General features: G+C 42.5%; 1 protein-coding gene across 1 annotated transcript in view; it reads left to right on the plus strand.

Annotated features, from left to right (window-relative positions):
• The first annotated feature begins 9979 nt into the window (after positions 1–9979).
• Positions 9980–14265, plus strand: part of LOC134351768 (thioredoxin reductase 1, cytoplasmic-like) — a 58040-nt gene continuing 53754 nt past the window's right edge. Inside the window, exon 1 of the mRNA XM_063058406.1 lies at positions 9980–10120. The gene's annotated coding sequence lies outside the window, so the exon portion shown is untranslated. The remainder of the gene's footprint in view (positions 10121–14265) is intronic.

Below are 14265 nucleotides of genomic sequence, written 5' to 3' on the forward strand. Positions count from 1 at the left end.
ACCAAGAAGAAGCTACCGACGTGAGGAAGAAAGCTCTGAACATTACTAGAAATGGAGGACCTTCTTTGCTGTTGTGATCCTCTCACCGGGCTCATATGCAAACTCGTCTTGTTAGCTAGTTCTGTTAACAGCCATCTTTCATAAACAATATACGTCTAGGGTCAGTATGATTTAGGGGCTCAACCAAACAGGAATGTTCCTATTAAGGAAACCTCCATTTGAGCGAATGCTGTATAAATACTGCCCATACACAATTATCAGTTCAGCAAGAAATAACATCATACACTGCATAAAATTTTTTAAAGGTATATTTATTAATTTCAGTTTTTATCAAAGTTATTAAAAGAAAAAAAATAAAAAAGCCCATTACAGTTGGACTAGTCTAAGTGTGCACATGACCGTTGGAGCTCGTTTCCTCCAAAGCTGGGTATAACTGTTACTCACGGTCTGAGTGAAAGCACCTGTCATAGTCTGAACTTCCCTTGAAGCCCATTTTGAACAAACTGGCTCCCCTCATGAGTATTTTCCCTCCTCACTGGAGCCATCCATCTGCACAAAGCACTTCTTGCAATGGGGACTCTCCTTCCCATGGCATTCTGCAGCATCTTCCCTTCTGTCCCGCTCTGAAGCTCCCACCAAAAGACCCCAAACCAGACTACTGTCCTTCAGAAACTCTTCACCATAGCTCTCTAGAAACTTCTCTCACATCCCAGAACACTGATTGGCTGACACACATTCCCAAGTTGGGCAACATGGGTCCTTATATTAGCTGTAGCCAAAACACATTTTCCAGCATGGCATGCTGGCTTTTACAGAAAACTGCTAATGTAAACTACCTCACAGCATAGCAGTAGAAAGCTTAACCAGGGCAGTACACTCTCCCCCATCAAAATCAGTAATGTCCTCATGACTGTTGAACTTATTACAACAGTTATTAATTACACAGTAATCAAATTAATTTCATGGTTTCAGGACCCCCAATCGATCTGTAAATGAAAGAAGCATATAATATCTCATCATGGGAATACTGTTTCCCAGGTGCATCCTCTGCCAGCCTTGGTAGGGGTTTCCTGACTCTCTGTGACCTCCTTATCTCATCTTCAGCCACTCCTTGTGACCTTTCCTGTCTACTGGAGAATACCTCTCCCTGTCTATCACTTGTACTTCCTGGCAGCTCAGGTCCCCTGCCCCATGACTGAACTTAGCTTCCTTCAGCCCAAACAGGTGCTGCCGAACATCTCCAACACCCACTGGTGCTGACCAGCAAGACCTCTCAGAAAGGGATGTTCTTGGTCACTCCAATAGTTGGCAAGGACCCTTGGAGCAACTGACATCAGACTCGTCAGCAGAAGAGACATCTTCACGTTCCAACATCTTGTCAACCAATCTCCTTTTCCATTCCAGTGAGTGGCAGTTTTATGGGTGAAAATGCCTTGTTAATAATAGAGGTCAGAGGAGAATGGCCAGATTAGTTCAAGCTGACAGGAAGGCGACAGTAACTCAAATAACCACTCATTACAACAGTGTTGTGAGAAGATCATCTCTGAGTGCTCAACACATCTAACATTGAAGTGAATGGGCTACAACAGCAGAAGATGAGCATCCACTCAGTGGCCACTTTATTAGGTATAGGAGGTATCCAGTAAAGTGGCCGCTGAGTGTATGTTGTGAAATTTGTTGTTTTATGGTAGTAGTATAGTGCATTTCATTAAATACACTGTAAGTTGTAATAAATATGTAAGTAGTGCAAACCAAGATCAAAAATAGATAGTATTCAATAATTTATTGTCTGTTCAGAAATCTGATAGCAGAGGAGAGGAAGCATTCTCCAGGATGTTGAGTGTGTGTCTTCAGGCTCCTGTACTTCCTCCCTGAAGAGAAGAGAGCATATCTTATGTGGTCGTCGTGGTTATCCCTCGAGGTCGAGGATGATGGTCTTCGTTCTGAAGAAGTGGCCCACAGAGCGAAGACGCCTGTGCGTGTATTTGTTTAACGTGTACCTGATGTTGCACTCCAAGAAGCACACGATACTTCACAAATCAACCAACTGATTCCAATGGCATGGAAACCACGACGATTGGAGCTGATGGATTTGTTGCAGCCTTCATTCGTCTTCACAGCCGTTGAATTTGAAGTAACTTCGTCCGCCTGTTCCACCGTTGAGGTCTTGGTTGGATTGTTCTTTGTCAGGGACCTCACCCTGGACCTTACCGCCATGGGTGACCCTACCAGGAGCATAGCTCTAGACGGCATCACTCTCAGAATCACAGGACCACACAAGCTTCTCCACCATGACAAGGTGACAATCCACAGAGAATTATCTGGTGGGAGTCCTTGAATGATGAATACTGTATTTTTAAGGCATCACCCTTTGAAGATTTTCTGAGTGCTGGAGAGGCTAGTGCCCATGATAGAACAGGCTGTTTACAACTCACTGCAGCTTTTTCAGATTTTCAGATCCTTTTTCAGATCCTGTGCAGTGGCCCCTCCTTTTCAGCATTCAATGGGCAACCTTTATTCTTGCAACACTGGACAGGGTCATCAGTCTGTCAACCCTCTGCTCCAGGAGTATGAAGTTTACCAGAGTCATAGAGTAACATGCATAGAAACGAGCCCTTCGGCTCCAACTCGTCCATGCCCACCATAACGTCCAAGCTAGTTCCATTTCAGATTCAGATTCTATTTATCATGCGTACATCAAAACATACAATGAAATGCATCATTTGTGTTAACAACCAACACACCTAGGGATGTGCTGAGGGCAGCCTGCAAGTGTTTACACACATTCTGTGGCCTACATATCAGGCCCACAATTCTTGGCAGAGCAAAACAACACAACGAGTAACAAAACAACAAGAAGAAAACAAAAACAACAGGAATTCTGCAGATGCTGGAAATTCAAGCAACACACATCAAAGTTGCTGGTGAACGCAGCAGGCCAGGCAGCATCTGTAGGAAGAGGTACAGTTGACGTTTCAGGCCGAGACCCTTCATCAGGACTAACTGAAGGAAGAGTGAGCAAGGGATTTGAAAGTTGGAGGGGGAGGGGGAGGGGGAGATCCAAAATGATAGGAGAAGACAGGAGGGGGAGGGATAGAGCCAAGAGCTGGACAGGTGATTGGCAAAAGGGATACGAGAGGATCATGGGACAGGAAGAAGAAAACAAGCCCCTTTCCTTTGTCCCACTCTCCCTCCCATCTATCCACACACATGGACAGCTCTCCATCTCCAGAAGAAGCCTCCAGGCCTCCAGTCTTCCATTTCCAGGCTTCAGTCATTGGACTTTGGCTTCCAAACTTCTGATTAACCTTTGCCAAACCTTGCTTGTGTTTGGTCCATATCCCTCTATCCATGCACTTACCCAACTGTCTTTTAAATCTTATTATTGTACTGCGGTTGACCATTTCTCCTAGCAACTCATTCCATAGATGCAACACTCTCTGCGTGAAGAAATTGTCTTTCAGGTCCCTTTTAAATCTTTCCCCTCTCACACTAAACCTATGCCCTCTGGTATTCAGTAGTTTCCTTTCTCTGGGAAAATGTGTGTTCATCGTATCTATACCCCTCGTGATTTATACACCTCTTTAAGCTCATCCCCCAGTCTCCCATTCACAAAGAAATGAAATCTGTGCCTGCCTAACCTCCCCCTATAACTCAGGCCCTCGAATCCTAGCAACATCCTTGTAAATCTTATCTGCTCTCTTTCCAGTTTAATCGCATGTTTTCTATAACTGGTTAACCACAACTGTGCACAATAATCCAAGTCCTTAAGATATAAAAAAAAGAGTAGCTTTATTTGTCACATGAACATTGAAACAGTAAAATGTTTTGTTCAGTGAGGATTATGCTGGGCAGCCTGCAAGTGTCACTATGCACCTGGTGCCCACAATTTACTAACCCTAACATTACGCCTTTGGAACGTGGGAATAACAAGAGCAACTCCGCCCTAGACGGTCCCAAGCCCAGCTGCAAAGAGGAGGAGGGTTGGGCATGGAGCTAGCAACTGCATCCCGTAAAAACCCGGCACTACAGTAATGCCAACTAAAACTCCTAAGACCTTGTCCCTGGGAGAGGAAGGATCTTTGATGGGCTAACCTTGAAAGACTGTCTCAGGACTGAGGACTCTGGCGAGCTAATGTCAGCGACCTTTGCCCATGAAGGGGTGATGGGCTTCAGCAGAAGGAAACAAGAGCGTCGGAGGAAACCAACACAATCATGGGGAGAACGTACAAACTCCTTACAGGTGATGGCAGAAATTAACCCTGATCAGTTTACAGTCCTAGTCACAAATGAGCAAGAAAATTCTTGATTCTAATTGGGAATGAGTCAGAGCTAAATATAATATATCTCTCAGTTTATCTACGCAGAGGTGCTACTGATTGGTTGCTGCAGGAATTCGCTGTGAATTTTTGCACTGTCATCGTGACATTGTCTGTCTAATTCCCTGGGGAGTTGCCGCTGACACCTATGACCTTGGTAACTTGTACGGGCAGAGTAAAGTAGCTGCCTAATTGTATTAAGATTTGAAAAAACAGAGCAGACAAGCAAAAAGCAGCTGTTTAAAACCTGCTTCATTTCAGGAGTTTGCAATGTTATTGAACAGCATGACATCTTGTATTTATGTAGTCTTTATAATAGCAAAAAATCTGAAAGTGCTTCAAAGTTCAATGTTCAAAGTAAATTTATTATCAAAGTACATATAAGGTACAAACTTCACAATTATCAAGTTAAGTTTTACACCCTCATGGGGAGACATTAAGGCAGGTCAGTGAAATGGGAGAGTTAGAAAGGTAAACACAAGGAATTCTGCAGATGCTGGAAATTCTCTTACTAGGAAGATTTTCTCTTACTAGCTCTTCCTTCGGTTAGTCCTGATGAAGGGTCTCGGCGCGAAACGTCGACAGTACCTCTTCCTAGAGATACTGCCTGGTCTACTGCGTTCACCAGCAAATTTGATGTGTGGAGCTAGAAAGGTGTAGGGAACGGATTTCAAAATTTGTGTATCTCACTTCCTCATGGGCATGAAAGCAGTACTTTGATGTTAGCTGCATAGCGGACGATTCTCTGAGTTATGGGTTGTTCTCAGGGGTACAACTCTGAGATTACTTTCCTTGCAGGCATTCATAGTAAATACAAGGAACACAATAGAATCAAAGAAAGACCATGCACAATAGGATGGACAACAACCAATGTGCAAAAGACAACAATCTGCAAATACAAAATGAGAGAAAAAACAAAATAATAATAATAAAATAAACAATAAATATAGAGAAAATGAGTTGTAGAGTCCTTGAAAGTGAGTCTATAGGTTGTGGGAACAGTTCATTGTTGGGATGAGTGAAGTTATCCCTTCTGTCTCAAGAGCCTGATGCTTGCGGGGTAATAACTGTTCCTGAGCCTGGCTAACCTGGTTGTGTGGATCCTGAGGCACCTGTTCCTTCTTCCTGTTGGCAACAGCAAGAAGAGAGCATGATCTGGATGGTGGGGATCCTTGATGGAAGCTGCTTTCCTGCGAAAGTCTTTCATGTAGATGTACTCATTGGTGGGGAGGGCTTTACCCATAATGGGCTGGGCCATATTCACTACTTTTTGTAGGAGGTTCCATTCTTGGGGATTGGTGTTTCCATACCAGGCCCTATACAACCAGTCAGGATGCTCCCTGCCGCATGTATATAGAAGTTTGTTAAAGTTTTAGATGACATGCCAAATCTTCACAAACCTTTAAAACTTCACAATTTTCTAAAGGATTCTCTGAATTATGGGCTGTTCTCAGGGGTACATCCCAAGGCATCCATTGTCCAAGGTCATCGACTTGGTGAAAGTCTGCCCAAAACTTGAGTAACACACACAAAATGCTGGAGGAACTTATTTACAGAGCAGCACCTATGGAAGGGAATAAGCAGTAAACATTTCAGGCTGAGATACTTCATCAGGACTGGTAAGGACAGGGACAGAAGCCAGAATAAGAAGGTGGGGGAAGGAAGGAAGAAGGGGAGATGATAGGTAAAATCTCCTTGCACCCGCCTATCTTCCACCTCACCTATCATCTGCCACCCCCTTCTCCCACCTTCTTATTCTGGCTTAAGACCATAAGGTATACGGGCAGAAATATGCCATTCAGCCCAACAAGTCTGCTCTACCATTCAATTGTGGCCGATTTATTATCCATCTCGGCCCCATTCTCCTGCCTTCTCCCTGTAATCTTTGCCACTCTTACTAATCAAGAACCTATCAGCCTCTGCATAAGTATACCCAATGACCAAGCCTCCACAGCCATCTGCATTAAACAAGCAGCACACCAACTTCTCCTTTCCTTTGGAAAACAGAATAACTAAGCAACAATTGCGAATAAAATAGGAAAAAAATCTGAGGCAGCTTTTGTTATCTTTTGAAGGTGAGAAGGAATAGTACTGATAAACAGATACTTACGGACACAAGGAATACGTTAATCAAATCTTTCCTTAGGAAGTAATGGTTTTTCTAGTCCTCTGAAATAGAGCTTCAGAACTTCTGCAACTGAGTTAATATCATGGTTGACCTGTCCATCTGCCAAAGGATTCTCACTTCATTCAAATGAGCCCTGTGCCTGCTTCCTTTCCAGTCCTGATAAAGAGTCCCAGCCCAAAAATGCCAACTGTTTATTCCTCTTCATACATGCTGTCTGACCTGCTGTGTTCCTCCAGCATTTTGTGAATGTTTTTCAAGATTTTCAGCATCTGCAGAGTCTCTTGCATTTGCCCAAAACTTGTTGTTCTTCCAGCCCAGCAAGATGACCATAAGGGACTGCTGCCGACTGGCTCATTCCAGGCTGCAGGACTACTTGCCAAAGGACACACTGAAGCTTGGTACAGCTAACAGGTCTCTGTGGAGAAGGACTGTAGTCTGAGTTCCTTCCACTAACGCACGTGGAGGTGCTGAGTCTGGTGGGGCGAAAATGAAAAGGTGCATCGATCCAGGGGACCACAAAGGTGGCAATAGTGCATTTTTTAAAAAGTAAGTTAACACAATGAAAATAATGACTATGAATGTAAATGTTTTGCATTATTGCTTTTGCATATAAATTTTATCATGAATAACGTTGACTGTTTATTCCTCTCCAGAGATGTAGCCTGACCTGCTGAGTTCCTCCATCATTTTGTATGTGTTACTTTGGATTTCCAGCATCTGCAAAATCAGCATCTACAGAATTTGGAGAGAGAGGTTGCAGCCAGCAACTTAGGGCTGGAGGAGTTGGCAAAGATGTTACAACAATGTCATGTTCATGTAGCATGTAAATCTCATGTATGCACCATTTTAGTCAAAGTCAAAGTAAATTTATTATCAAAGTCACCATATACTACCTTGAGATTAATTTTCTTGTGGGCATTTATAGTAAAATTTAAAAAATACAATAAGATTTATAAAAAAATTATCTATAAACAATTACTGGCAAACAGTCAAAGTGCAAAAGAAGATAAATTGTGTGATAAGTAAATAATACTGAGAACATATTGTAGAGTCCTTGAAAATGAGTCCATAGCCTGTGGAATCAGCTTAGAGTTGAGATGAGTGAAGTTATCCACAATGGTTCAGGAGCCTGATGGTTGAAGGGTAATAACTTCCTGAACTTGGTGGCAAGGGACCTAAGGCTCCTGTACTTCCTTCCTGATGGCAGCAGCGATAAGAGAGCATGGCCTGGGTAGTGGGGGTCCTTGATGATGGATGCTGCTTTCTTGTAGCAGTGCTCCCTATAGATTTGTTCAATGGTGATGACCGCTTTGTTTGGGATGGACTGGGCTGTGCCCACCACCCTTAGTGTCTCAAGATTATTGGGGGAGGTTCTTATTTAAGCAATCCCCTCCATACCCCCACCTACACTAATTCTTGTGGAGAAAAAAAATTATGCCAATTCACAGTAGGATAGAACACAGAAAATAGGAGCAGAAATAAGCCATTCTGTCCCTGGAGCTAACTTCACCATTCAACAAGATCATGCCTGATCTTGAACTTCACTGTCTGGTCCCCATATTCTTTGGTTTCCCCTGCAGTCTTACCATCGATCTATCTCACCCCTGAATACATTCAGCACTGAGGCTCAGCAGTGGTCTGTGGGTGGGAGAATCATAAGGTTTCACAACGCTCCAAGACCCTTAAGTGGCCAGCCTCTCATCCAGAGTCCAAGCCCCCAAGTTCAAGGTAAAGCACCCTGATGAAGTTGCCTGGTAAAGGAGCTAAGTTTTTTATTGGATGGTACCTGGTGAGAGACAGAGAAGTCTTAAGGATCGAATTTCAGAAACTAGGGTCTCATTTTGCATTATATTACATTATGAATGAACAGCCAGGACTTAGGAGCAGCATCTCTACTGTAGATTGAAAACTAGGAGGGCGAGAACGTCAGTCCTTCAGTAATAAATGCACAATCTTCCCTTCATGCATCTGGAACAGGTGGTATGCCACAAGGATGGATGCACCGTCAATGTGGTCATCTTCAATATAAGATAATGAGAGGCAGAGGGATCTTCTGCCAACAGAGGGGTCTTCCTGCTGACCACAACAGAGAAAAGTCATCGTTGGCATCCTCCTCAGCCACCTCGCAATGATCGAGGAGATCTTCCTGATTACAGTGTAGATTCTGTGAGCAACTCATAATGTAATACAGTATGGACATGATCTTCCCTGCCCAATGACTCCCAGAGGAAACAACAAATAACCTGTTGGAAGTAGAAAAACATCTTTTGGAGTGCAGGAATTGTTGATACTTTGGCTTAAAACCTTGCATCATTATGACACAGAAGGGGGCCATTTGGCTAATCAAGTCTATGCTAACACCTGGCAGTGCCATCCCATCACTCCCACTGGACTTTGTCTGTTTGTCTGTACCCCTGCCACACTTCAGATAGAGAAATGCCAGAAGCTATGCTACTATACATGATCTCAAGATACACTCATTGGCAACTGTGTTAACTAAACCTATACTCTGCTCATTAATGCAAATATCTAATCAGGCAATCATGTGGCTGCAACTTAATGCATGAAAGCATACAGACATGGTCAAGAGGTTCATTTGTTGTTCAGAACAAACATCTGGATGGGGAAGAAATGTGATCTAAGTGACTTGGACCTTGGAATGATTGTTGGTGCCAGACAGGGTGGTTTGAGTATCTCGGAAACACCTGGTCTCATGGGATGTTCACGCACAGCAGTCTCTAGAGTTTTCAGAGAATGGTGTGGGAAGCCAAAACATCCAGTGAATGGCAGTTCTGTGAGCCAGACTGGTTTGAGCTGATAGGTGATAGTAACTCAAATAACCATGTGTTACAACAGTGGTGTGCATCTCTGAATGCACAACATGTCGAACCTTACTATGGCAGCAGACGGCCATCTCTTTGGTATAGGAGGTTTAAATCTCATTGGTAGATCAATAGTTCAAAGAGTTGAAATTGAGATGAAGAGCTAAACATTATTTTTAAGGAAAGGATTTCATGGCTATTTTCAATTACTATGAAGACCATAAGACATAGGAACAGAATTAGGCTATTTGGGCTGTTGAGTCTACTCTGTCATTTCACCATGGCTGACTTATTATTCCTCTCAACCCCAATCTTTCTGCCTTCCTCTGGTAACTCTTATCACCCTGACTAATCAAGAACCAATCAACCTTCACTTTAAATATACACAATGACTTGGCCTCCACAGCTGCCCATGGCAATGAATTACTCTGACTTAAGAATTTCCTCCTTATGACTGCTCTAAATGCAGTCTTGTAGTCTGAGACTGTGCCCTCTGGTCCTAGATTTCCCTACTCCAGGAAACATATTATTCATTGGACTTGGACTCTGAATGATTCTGCAGAAATTTCAGCTCCATCACATCCCTATAATTGAACCCAACGTGATCCTGGCCATAACGACGTTACTTGTCAGTGCTAAACTTACACAGGGCGGTGAAAAGTTGAACGGAATGACGTAAGGTTAGAAGCTCCTCCTTTGACGGATTTTTCTATATCCTGATGTAAGACGTTGCGTCCGCCTCACTTGCCATTATTCTGCCCGTAACCTTGTAGCGGGTTGTGAGAAAGCTCTGCGAGGCATAGGGTACATCGCCGGTACGTGGTTCTGGAGGCTGGCACGGAAATCTACAGGTAGCCTTTTAAGGGCAACTTGGGGTCTGTGGGACCGAGTTAACGCGGGTGCAAGTTAGTATAGTTATGTTTATGGTTCGCTGCAGCAAAATCCTAACTGAATCGATCGGTTCCCCCCCCCCCCACCCCAAGAAACTATTTTCAGTGTGGAATTTAGGAGAGAGAAAGACTGGTTAAGTGGCATATCTAGCAATTTTGGGCTCCGGCTAAGTGGCGTGCCAAGCAAGGTTAATAGGCTCGGGTTCACTGGTGCAGGGCGGTAATGTTAAATATCTCGGTCGGTGTGTACTCCAGAGAGGGCTATTGAGGGAAAAACGAGGACTTTCACAGTATTCTCTCTGTGAAATGGGAAACCTGGTCATTGTTCTCTCTTAAGCGTGGCTTCTACCTGTGTAACATGATCCACTATGAGCCTTGATAGCATCTGCCTTAAGGCCAACTCTATTTTTTGTTAAATCATTCAAAGCATTCTTTACTCTAATGAGTAGAACGATATTTTCCCCCTATGAGCCATCGAATGTGCGGTACGTTGCACTGGCGTCGTGGGAATGATTTAAATTTACATATTTTGCATTTTAATTTGCAAAAAAAAAACTCTGAAAGATAAACTGCATGATTTTTTTTCGAATTTAATTTTCTCTCCACCCACTTTTTTCCTCTGGAAAGACGACATTGAACTGGAGAGGGAACTGAACACGGAAAATTCTGCAGATGCTGGAAATCTAAGCAACAACCCTTCCTGCTGAGTTCCGCCAGCATTTTGTGTGTTCATTGAACTGGAGAAGGTGCAAAATAAAAGAGGATCTGACGATGTTACCGGGACCGGAGGGCTTGGATTGTAAAGAAAGCAGAATAGATAGGACTTTCTGTTTCCTTCCCAGATTATAGGATGCTGGGAGATGGCTTCAGACTTTTAAATATTGATGAGCATAGAAAAGATGAATAGGCCTTTCCCCTGGGCAAGAGTCCAAAATTTGAGGGTACAAATTTAAAGAGAAGAGAAAAAGTTAAACAGGAATCTGGAGGCAAGCTTTTTCTTCACAGTGGATAGTAAGTATATGGAACCAGTTGTTAGAGTGGTGGAGCTGGGTACAGTTATAATCTTTTAAAAAATATTTGGTCAGGTACGTAAATAGGAAATGTTTCAGGCAACATGGGACAAGAACAGATAGACAGCTAGGTCAGCAAGGGCCATTTGTGGAATTCATTGCCACAGATATCTGTTTCCCAAGGTTGAAATGTCTAATACCAAAGAACATGCATTGAAGGGTGGGAGGGGGTAGGTTCAAGGGAAGTGTGAGGGATAAGTTATTTTACTCAGAGTGGTGGATGCCGGAAATGCACTGGCTGGTCTGGTGGTAGAGGCTTTTAAGAGATAAGTCACAGGAAGATGGAGGGATATAGACAGGATGGAGGGATATAGACAGGGTGTAGGGAGGAGGGATTAGTGTTTGGGTGTTTTTTGAATTGCTTTTTAGCTGGTTCAGCACAACATTGTGGGCTGAATGGCCTGCTGCTGTGTGCTGTACTCTTCAGGCCTAGTTATGGGGTATATGTAAAGCGGAGGTTGATAGGTTCTTGATTAGTCAAAGGTTATGGGGAGAAGACAGGAGAATGGTCTTGAGAGGGATAATAAATCAGCCATGATGGAATGGTGGAGCAGACTCAATGGGCCGAATGGCCTAATTCTGCTCCTATGCCTTATTGGCTGAAGGGCCTTTTTCTCTGCTGTATAACACTGATTCTACTGATATAAAATGCAGCTCTAAAATGAAGGTAATTTTTCTCAACAGGAGATTGAAGAGAGATTTAACAATGTTCGGTTTGATGATGCGGACGGGGTAGTGTTTCTAATTGTAGGGTTAAGCCCATGTAAAGGATGCTGACATTAAAATAGTCACCAAGAAATCTGATCAGCAGTTTGAAGGGCTAGTTAACCAAAGAGTGCTGAGAATGTGGAAGTTATTCTCATGGGGAGCAGTTGTGGTCAGGAGAGCACTTGAGGATGTTTGACAAGCAAATGAAGGTGAGGGAAAAACTGGTGGGGTTAGAAGATGAGTGGAGCATAAATGGCAAAGTAAAATTTATTATGTATACGTTACCACTTAACCCATTTTCTTGTAGGCATTTACAGAAAAATAAAGGAAGTATATTGGAATTTATGAAAAATTATACATAAAGATACCCAACAAATGTGCAAAAGAAGACAAATTGGGCAAATAAAAAAAATACTGAGAACTTGAATTGTAAAGATTCCTTAAACATGAGTTTGTAGAATCAGTTCAGAGTTGTGGTGAATGAAGTAATCCATGTTGGTTCAGGAGCCTGATGGCTGTAGGGTAATAACTATCCCTAAACCTGATGCTGGGGGATCCAATGATTCTATACCTCCTATCCAATCAGAATGGACTAGTTGGGCTGAATGGTCTTGCCTGGCCTGTATGTCCCATGATGGAAGTGAATGAATTGTCTTTTGTAGTCACAACTGAAGACTTGAACATTTATTCCTACTTGAGTCCGTGGAATATTGAGTTGTGTTTACAATGTGCAGCAGATGTATCAGTGCTCGTTTGCCACCAAATCGCCTATAGATCAAACTACCTTTGTGATGCAAACATAGATAGAATTATATTTGCAGTTATATTTTGTCTTGTGTGCCATGTGTAATTGTATGTATTGTGGGTGCACCATGGTCCAGAGGAATATTGTTTCATTTGGTTGTACATGTACAGTCAGATGACAACGAATTTAAACTTGAACATTTCAGTGTATGCAAAGTTTTTCAATAGTTTTTTCTCCTTGCTACCTGCTCTTTTGGTCTTCTGTAGAAAGACCAGGAGACTTGTTAGTAGTACCCTGGCACAGTAGTGTAGCAGTTAGTGTGACGCATTGCAACAGCGATCAAACAGAAGATCAGGGTTCAATTCCTGCTGCTGTCTGTAAGGAGTTTGTACGTTTTCCTCATGACTGTGTGATATTTCTCCGAATGCTCTGGTTTATTCCCACATCCCAAAGATGTATGGATTAAGGTTAGTAAGTTGTGGGCATGCTATGTTGGCGCCAGAGGCATGGCAATGTTTCTGGGCTGCCCTCAGCACATCCTCAGACTATTGGTCGTTGATGCAAAACAATGTATTTCACGATGTTTTAAAATACATGTGACAAAGCTAATTTTTTAATGTATCTTTTTGAGCAGTTGCTTGAGTTCAAAAATTTATCAAGATACGTATGTCACTATATACAACCCTGAGATTCATTTTCTTGTGGGATACTCTAAATTATTGGTCGCCAACCAGTCGATCTTTGAGACTTTCCCAGTAGATCCTGAAAAAGAAAATAATACACAAATGCATTATGCCTGATAAACCTTTTGATGCTAAAACAAATTTTACCCCTAGAGCGCTTAAGTGAGTCATATGTAGTAACTTATACTTTGAAAAAGGACCACTCGACAACTTCATATCCAAAGGAACAACTTTTTCTGGGAAGGCAAAACCAATGCGGTGGAGGGGCTTGTTCACACATGTGCAGAAAAGACCGGAAGTAAAACCCCACAACCCCGGGAACAACCTCTGTTTACAAACAGCTTTCCATAGCAGGAATATTGCTATATTACCATCATCCTAATTGGTATTAACTTATCTTTATAATGCTCACATTACAACACCTTTAATCTAAGTTTCATTATTTAATTTTATTTCAACATGAAAAATAAATGGATAAAAATTGATTGTTGCACTCAGTATGATGGCTCGGGCTGAATACTTTCTGCTAATTCCCTGAAATTTGGCTCATAACTACAGACAGCTAGTCTGAGACAGTCTGTGAGGTGTCTGTCAGTAAGACAGCTCCTGTACTTAGATTTAATAATTTTCATGTGTGAAAATGCAATTTCACACAGATAAATTGACCCGAAGTAGGCACTGACTTTTAGTGCACATGTGGTGAGATGAGGAAACTTCTCCCTGCTGACAAGCCCCCAGAAGTCACCGTCCCTTGATCTTGCTTTAAGCTCGATGTCATTTGGCAAATCAATTATTTCCATTTCAGTATCACTTGGCACACCAAATACTTGCTGGAATTTGGCTGCTATCTGTTCTATATCGATTGGCAGAAATGAGTTTGAAATAACTGCAGCAATATCT

Source organism: Mobula hypostoma, chromosome 9 (assembly GCF_963921235.1).
Source record: "Mobula hypostoma chromosome 9, sMobHyp1.1, whole genome shotgun sequence".
NCBI classification, from domain to species: Eukaryota; Metazoa; Chordata; class Chondrichthyes; order Myliobatiformes; family Myliobatidae; genus Mobula; species Mobula hypostoma.